Source organism: Typha latifolia, chromosome 4, assembly GCF_019914945.1.
Source record: "Typha latifolia isolate L0001 chromosome 4, TyphaL0001v2, whole genome shotgun sequence".
Lineage (NCBI taxonomy): Eukaryota > Viridiplantae > Streptophyta > Magnoliopsida > Poales > Typhaceae > Typha > Typha latifolia.
Genome location: NC_133089.1, coordinates 12,272,689 through 12,280,619, shown reverse-complemented (window position 1 = coordinate 12,280,619; position 7,931 = coordinate 12,272,689). Strand labels below are relative to the sequence as shown.

Here is a 7,931-nt window from a genome sequence, read left to right as displayed (position 1 = left end):
CAAAATTTATCAAAACACCATATATTTTGCTTTTATTACTATCCGATTTTTATAATTTTAATGTCTTAAAAATATCTTGCCGTTAGTTTTCTCAATATACTGTTGCCATATGGATGGATTAACTTATGATAATAAAAGTAAAACGTAGGATGGTTTTGATAATTTTTTTTACAGTAAAAAACCTCCATATTGGTCCATATCTCCCATAAAACTTTATAGAACATAAGGTAATTAGTGCACATAAACTACAGGACATGGATTTCACTCTTGCAAACCAATACTGCATGCTTTATTATATCCTCTCTCTCTCTCTCTCTCTCTCTCTCTCTCTCTCTCTCTCTCTCTCTCTCTCTCTCTCTCTCTCTCTCTATATATATATATATATATATATATATGTGCATCTTAGTCAAAGTACCTCTTTCTCTAGACATAAGTACTCATTCAAATATGCAAGGTACTGCTCAGAGAAAACGTAATGAACAAACTAAACTAGCAAATATCATAGTTATCCTATAACAACTTTGCTATTCTAACACAAGACAAAGTTAAGAACAAACACATGGAATATATAAGCAAAAATTACATTTATATATATATATCCTTTCTAGTTGTGCTTGTTCTGGGTATAGATGTAGTCAGTGCTAGCTGCCAGAGTTCTCCTCATCAAGCACTCCTCTTGACCGTCTTCATGATCACACCCTTCATCCATCTTCTCAGAGCTAGTCTGATCCTCAAATCCCTACAAGCAAATAAGAGGCCTCATGGGATACTGAAGTAATAGATCAAAAAACAAATTAAGTGGCTTTAATTTTTTGTTATCATTAACAGATTGGATGATATATATATATATATATATATATAATCTCTCTGTGTGTGTATATATACCTTTCCTTGGCCATTAATCCTTTGGTCAGCTGGCTCAAGTCTCCTTGCCTGGCTAAGGGAGAGGAGGAGGAGGAGGAGAAGAGATACAGCAAGGAGCGAAGAAGACTTATTTGATGACATGATTGGCTTTAGAGAGAAGGGGAGATATGCAAAGAGATTTTGGTAAGTGGGGAAGAGAAGAGAACTGGAGGTCTTAAATAGATGCCATAAGCGGATAAATATATAATCCCTATACGTTATCCATGTGTAGGAAAAATTTTGGTAGGCCCGTAGCTAACTGTTTTTTTTTTATTTAGCATATAAAATTTATTTGTATATGTTTTTTTTTATATAATCCAAGCATATTTCGTTATAGATAGACAGCATATAATTTACATTTGCAATACACATTAACGTCTATTATTATAAATAAAAATTAAATATAATTAAATTGTAAAAGAGCTTTGATAGCTAACTGTATAGCTTAGTTGCATAAAGATATTTTTTTTGCATGTTAACCCCTTCTAAAATTTCTTATATATCCTCCTAAATTTTATCTCTTCTATAACTTTTAAAACTCATTGTTTTTGTATGGATATCTTTTAAGTAATCTTTGACTGTTATAACCTAAATCTTAATAATTTGTGTTGAGAACTGGGCTAAAATGAGTTTATTTGTAGACATGGTGGTAACGATTTAGTAGTGGATTTAATAGATATGATGAGATCTATAGAATGAGAGTGGAAGGGATAATAGTGATGATGATGATGATGTTAGATAAATCTATGATTTAGAAAGAAAGAAGAGAGAGAAGATGGTCAGCCATAAAGAAGAAGAGGGATCGACGGATGAGGAGGGAGGACCTAGCTGGTTGCTAGGGTTTGAGCGAGGAAAGAGAAGATGGCTAGCTCTATTGGACTAGGGTGATCAACAGTAAAGAAGGAAAGGAATGCCGTCGACTTGATGGCCTTGGATCGAAGGAGAAGGTTGAGAGAGATGAGGTAGGAGATGATAGAATGTCAATATTCTTTCATAATCTTTAGTGGCTAACCAAAATTTAAAATAATTTAAATTAATCCTAACATAATGATTTTAGCACCAAACGTTTGAACGTCATTGAATTGGCATAAAAATATCGTTGGCCAGGCTGTAGTCTCCGATTCGAATATTTGAACGCCGAGCTGTAGCCATTCGAATGCCAAAATTCAAGAGCAGAATGGGGTTATAGTGTTGGGCTATGGCCGTTCGCACGCTAACATTTGAAAGCATTTATTCTCTAATGGGGTTGTTGCATTCGAATGTCGGGTTGTGACCGTTCGAAAGCCAAAAGCCGAGAGCCTTATTTGGGGCTTTGGTATTCAAACACCATCTAGTGTTGTTCAAACACAATAGCTTGAGATTGTTGTTGCTGAAATAAAAATTCTGATGATAACATGATTCATCTCAACAAACTCAATGTCTCATGTGAGGAGATCCAATCGGACCTCGATCATATCAATTCGACATAACCAAATGGAATTTATATAAATAGGAATAAAAGGAATTTATGACTTTCATAGTTAACTTAATGAAATCTTAATGATAGGTTCTGTCTATGAGATGCCTATGCAAATTAAAAACAAAGGTTTTGATGGATATCCATGCAAATATCATGTCTACAAATATCACAATATTTACCCATATTAGATATTGTCTATTGCCATTTTGGCTTCCCATTTATTATGTTTATGTTTGTAACTGTCTGTTTGGTTTAAATCATAGTAGCCCTCTTTTAATTTATTATATTTAATCTCTACAAAATTATTTTATAAAAAAATAGACTACTCTTTATTTAAACAAAAAAACTTAGTCCCTAGTTTGCTCGTTATTAGCTAGCTCTAAATTAATAATAGTTTGGTTGTTATGCTGAATGTAATAAGAGAAGCTAAAGTTGAATTGGTTAATTGTAAGATGTTTTATGGTTGCACTCAAAATAACAGTAGTGATCATAAGAAGATGAAGGAAGGGATATAAAATATAAAAAATTATCATTTTTCAGTAGTTTTAAGTTTTTAGAGTAATTTATGATTTAATATAATATCAAAGCAAACATCCTAAATCCCAATCTTGCTAGTCTCATCTACTGTGTAAGAATATAAAACATTCATCCATTTAATTCAAGTCTAGTTCTCAAGTCAGAAGTCGATTAAAATACATCTAAAATTTGAGCTCCGTATGGGTAGTAGCTTCATCATATATGCTGTGAATTTTCTTATACACATAATTTGAACTCGTTGGAGCTCTAGTCTAGAATATAATTTGTCTATGAACTCTATTATATATTTTTTTTTTATCAATCATGAGCAAAGGTTATAAACAGGCTAGTTCTTCCTAATATATATGTTGAACAATTATATCAATCTTTTTAAAAAAATGAGTCACAATAAGTCTAACTCATACATATATAGGGCTTGAAAAATAAACGAGCAGCTCGACTCGAATTTAGTTGAGCTGAAGCCGGCTTGTTTAATCTCAGCCTAATAAGCTCGAATTATAATATATATATATATATATGCTATATATAATTTATAACCATTAGATAGAGTTGGAGTCAAAATCGACTTATTTAAGGCTTAAAAATAGTCTCACCTCATTTGCAACTTGAAAATAGGCTAATTTAATGCTCGATAAGCTCAACTCGAATTGAGATTAGCTCATTTAAGGTTTTAAATTAGAATCACTTGAGCCAAGCCTGGACAAAATTTTTGGCTCAAAATTAATATCGAGAAAGCCGCTCGTTCAAGCTTAGCTGGTTTACACCCGCTATTCATATATATATATAATGCTTTAAAAAAACCTATTAGATATCAACTTCAATGTCTATAAAAAAAATTGAACCCCTAATCTGCATCATTTGTTGATAAGACTCAATAATTAAGTATTACAGTGTTGATCTACACACACTCTATTATACTTCAATGTTTGATGTATGGCCTGCAAAGGTTATTTAAAAGTTAAAAGGGTGAGTAGGTTTTGACTTTTGACCATCTTTACAATATTACACGGCTCGATTTTGAAAACAGTGACTATAAGATGCTTATAATTCGAAAACCATAAACATTTTTTATAATTTCTCTTCCTAAATTATTTCGTAAATATGCGTGCCAAAGATAAGAACAAAATTTTCTATTGGATCAATGCATCATTGTCAACGCTCTATATACAATTAAATCGGGCAGTTGAAATTCAAATTTAAAATTTCTCGTAGAAATTTAAATATAATGTCACATGAAAATTCAAGTCCAAGCTAATATTCTAGAAATCTTTCGCTTACGATAAAAAGAGGAGTTTTAATGGACCGCGACACGAAAATATTTTAGTTCTTTCTTTGTTTCTTGCATTTGACTTCTCAAAAAAACGTAAGCATTTACGTGTACACTCAAGTAAAGAAAGAAAAAGAAAAATGTAGTCAAACTTTGGAATCGCTGACATATGGTGATTCATCTTTGCATGTTGATATTAGTAACGAAGACATTAGATATGGCCAACTTTGATAGTTTAAAGAATTTCGGTTACCGTCCCAAGTGATTGAATCTAATCTCTATACAATCTCTTTTAAATTTCTTATTATATGAAGAGTTGGCTTTATTGCTCATGCCATATAGTCTATTGACTTGAATTATATAAAAATAGTTTAAAAGATGCTTAATTATTTTAATAATACAAGTACTATCCAAAATTGAATTTCAATAAGTTTGGACCATTATATATATATATATATATATATATATATATATATATATATATATATATGGTACGATGAATCATTTAGGGACTATTTTCTTAAATAAAAGACACCATGCAACTTTCAGTTTCTTATTTGCTATTATTTAAACATTGGTTTTTGGACCATTATGGTCCAACCTTACTTTTTAATTTAGTGGTTGAGGGACACTTCCTATTTGTCTCTAAGGAAGAGTATATATTGAGAAAAACAAAAGAGTTATCATGTATATAAGTAATTACCAAATTAATAGCCTAAAATACTCTTTTTTTTTATAAAATGAGAACTTAATGATATCCCATTTAGATCAGTGCAGTTGGAATTTGAACGTCGGTGTACTTTGTTAATTTTTGTATTGATAAGTTTGTGATAAACTAAAATCTTTCATAATGTAAACTCTTTAGATTGATAAGTATCGGACTCATCCCCAAGAAAGAGAGTCTAGAGGTGGTCAGCGACTTCCGTCCTATCAGACTATGTAACACAACTTATGAGATTATTTCTATACTTCTCACTCTGAGGATAAAGCCGCTGCTGAACGACATCATCTTTTCAGCTCAAAAAGCCTTTGTTCCTAGTTGATAGATCATGGATAATCTGGTGGTAGCTTAGGAGATATTGCGGCACTTTCAAACCTCAAAGAATCGAAAAGAATATTTTACGTTCAAGGTAGATTTATCTGAGGCTTTTGACTGCCTAGAATAGAGCCTCATCAAGGATTGCCTAAGTGGGTATAGATTTATCTAAATTTGTGGACCTTTATCTATGGTTGCATCTCAACTACAACTACCGTGATAGAGATGGCTAGGACTACTAGGGTATCTAATCCCATTTGCTCCTCTAGCTTTCGTCTCTCAGTGTCAGTGTCGGCCCAGCAGAGTGCTTCGAATCATTGCTATTTGACTCGGACTTGTTCTGAAAAAGTCGAGGTATTTCGAATTGTTTGTTGACACAGACAAAGTAAGGGAAAACCTCTGAAATGATTTCAATATTGGACCTTGGACATATAATAGTTTCGAATCGAATCTCAAATTGTTCAATAAATGGATATTTCAACCTCATAAGTGGGATAAGATAGGGCTACCCTCTCTCCCCTTATTCATTCTAAACTCAAATGTCCTCTCACTACTGTTAGAGGATGGAATGAGGAAGAGGAGACTCATTGGTGTTAAGGCTGCAATGGGATCTCTCCCTCTCATCCATATTATTACGAGCCAGATTTGGATAGATCTGAACATAATAAAATTATAAAAATTTACATAATAGTAGCCTCGTGAGTTAGGATTCTAATGGCTCTAATATCACCTAAATTGAAGGTCATGATGAAAAGTTAAAAATAAAATATTGGAGATAGGTCGGAATAGGGCAGAACGGTAAATATCCGACGTTGCGACGGTTGTCGGAGGGTGGCCAATAGCCAAGGGTGGTGGTGGACGGCCGTAGGGAGGGTGGCTACTAGAGGAAGGTGATGGCTAAGGTTTGGAAGCTTTAAAGATTCTATGACTATGATATACTCCTAGAAAGATAAAGACAATCTAACGGCTATAATAAAATGGTAAATACGGTAATAAGAAAATAATTAAAGTCAATTAATTCTCAATGCTTGGATGCTTGGATGCTTGGATTCTTGGATTAATAAACAAAGATGCCCAGCCCTCTATATATAGAGGCCGGGTACAATAAGTCCTACTCGGACTTAGCTCTAAAGGCTTATACGACTTGAACTAGAACTTGCTTTAGAGACTTATATGACTTAATTAAACTTGCCTTAGTGGCTTACATGACTTAATTGAACTAGCCTTAGTAGCTTACATAACTTAATTGAACTTGTCTTAGTGGCTTACATGACTTAATTAGACTTGCCTTAAGATCTTACGTAAGCATGGATCAATGAAAAGATAAATATGCTCGATTTATTGAGCCTAATGCCCTCATGATGCGATTCGAACTGACCCGGTTCGCATCACATATGATGTTCACGGACGACTTGTTGCTCTTGGAAAGATCCATGGCTAGAGAAGCGTCCAACCTAAAGGCGATCATTGATATGTATTGTCGTATATCAAAGTAATCAATTTTGATAAATTGGCTATCCATTTTAGAAAATGTGCTAATCAGTCAGGGTGCAACACCGTGATAGCGGCTCTTCAAGTTAAGCACTTGCAAGAAGGGGATCAGTATCTTGGCAACACTCATCCTCCCTCGATCAAACGTGAAAGCCCATGCATTTGTTGCTGACAAGATCCATCAAAAGCTTTCTGAGTAAAAAAAACCAACTCTCTCTCACAGTGGGGGGACTTATCCTACTTAGATCGATCTTGGGCTCAATCCCTCTCTATTTCATGGCACTTTATATCTATCCCAAAGAGCTGCTCTCAAAGTTAGATATTATGAGGGATTTCTAGTGGGGCTTCTCTCATGAGAAGAAGACCTATATTTGGAAAGCTGGAAAAGATATGTAAATTAAAATATGCTGGGGGACTTGGTGTTCGATTGTTAGACATAGTTAATCAGGTGTTAGTTTTGAAGCTTATGTGGCAGTTGACCAAGGATCCGACGTTGGTTTGGGCGACCTTTTTGAAGGATTGCTATTTTTGTAGAGTATCATTTTGACAAGCTAAGATGGGAGCCTCAAGCCTATTGGACGTTGAACTTGATCCTAGGATTACGTAGCCAACTCAGGAGAAGTGTCATATGGTAGGTGGGCAATGACCAATCAATCACGATTGCTACGGGCACATAGATCCCTCGTGACCTAACAAAGGTGCAACTGCCATTTAACATGGTTAAGGTAGCGGACCTGATAAATGGAGACGCATGGGACGAAGGCAAAATCCATGCAATTCTTGCAAGTGAAGTAGCGACGGTTGTTAAGAAGATTTTCTTTAGCCTGACAACCACCGCTGACTTAGATAGGTTGGTATGGAAGCACTCCACTTAGGGGAGTTCTCTATAAAAACTGCCTTCAACTTGCTTTCAAATGAGACTAGTCTAACTCTTCCTTTTGTGAAAACAAACATAAGTTGTGGAAAACCTTATGGGGATGCAAGAAAGCAATGCCAAGAGTGCAAACTTTTCTCTAGCCCTACTTGAATGGAGCTATTGCAGTTGACGAGGTCATAGCAAAGTGCTTACCTCACGTGGATGCCACTTGCCTAGTATGCAAATCTGCTTTGAAGAGCATCTAGCATCTTCTTCTGGGCTACGACTTTGCTGGTGCTACTTGGTTTGGAAGTGATCTTAGGCTTAGGGTTGATCGCATGTTGGACCACCTAGACAGATGAATCATGCTTATGATGAACCA

General features: G+C 34.6%; 1 long non-coding RNA gene across 1 annotated transcript; it reads right to left on the bottom strand.

Moving 5' to 3' along the window:
• Positions 1-299: 299 nt before the first annotated feature.
• Positions 300-1,053, bottom strand: LOC140787394 (uncharacterized). The gene is made up of 2 exons (XR_012108842.1): positions 886-1,053; positions 300-739 (listed from the first exon to the last, which is right to left on the bottom strand). It is a non-coding gene; the product is annotated as an uncharacterized lncRNA (long non-coding RNA).
• Between the last annotated feature and the right edge of the window lie 6,878 nt (positions 1,054-7,931).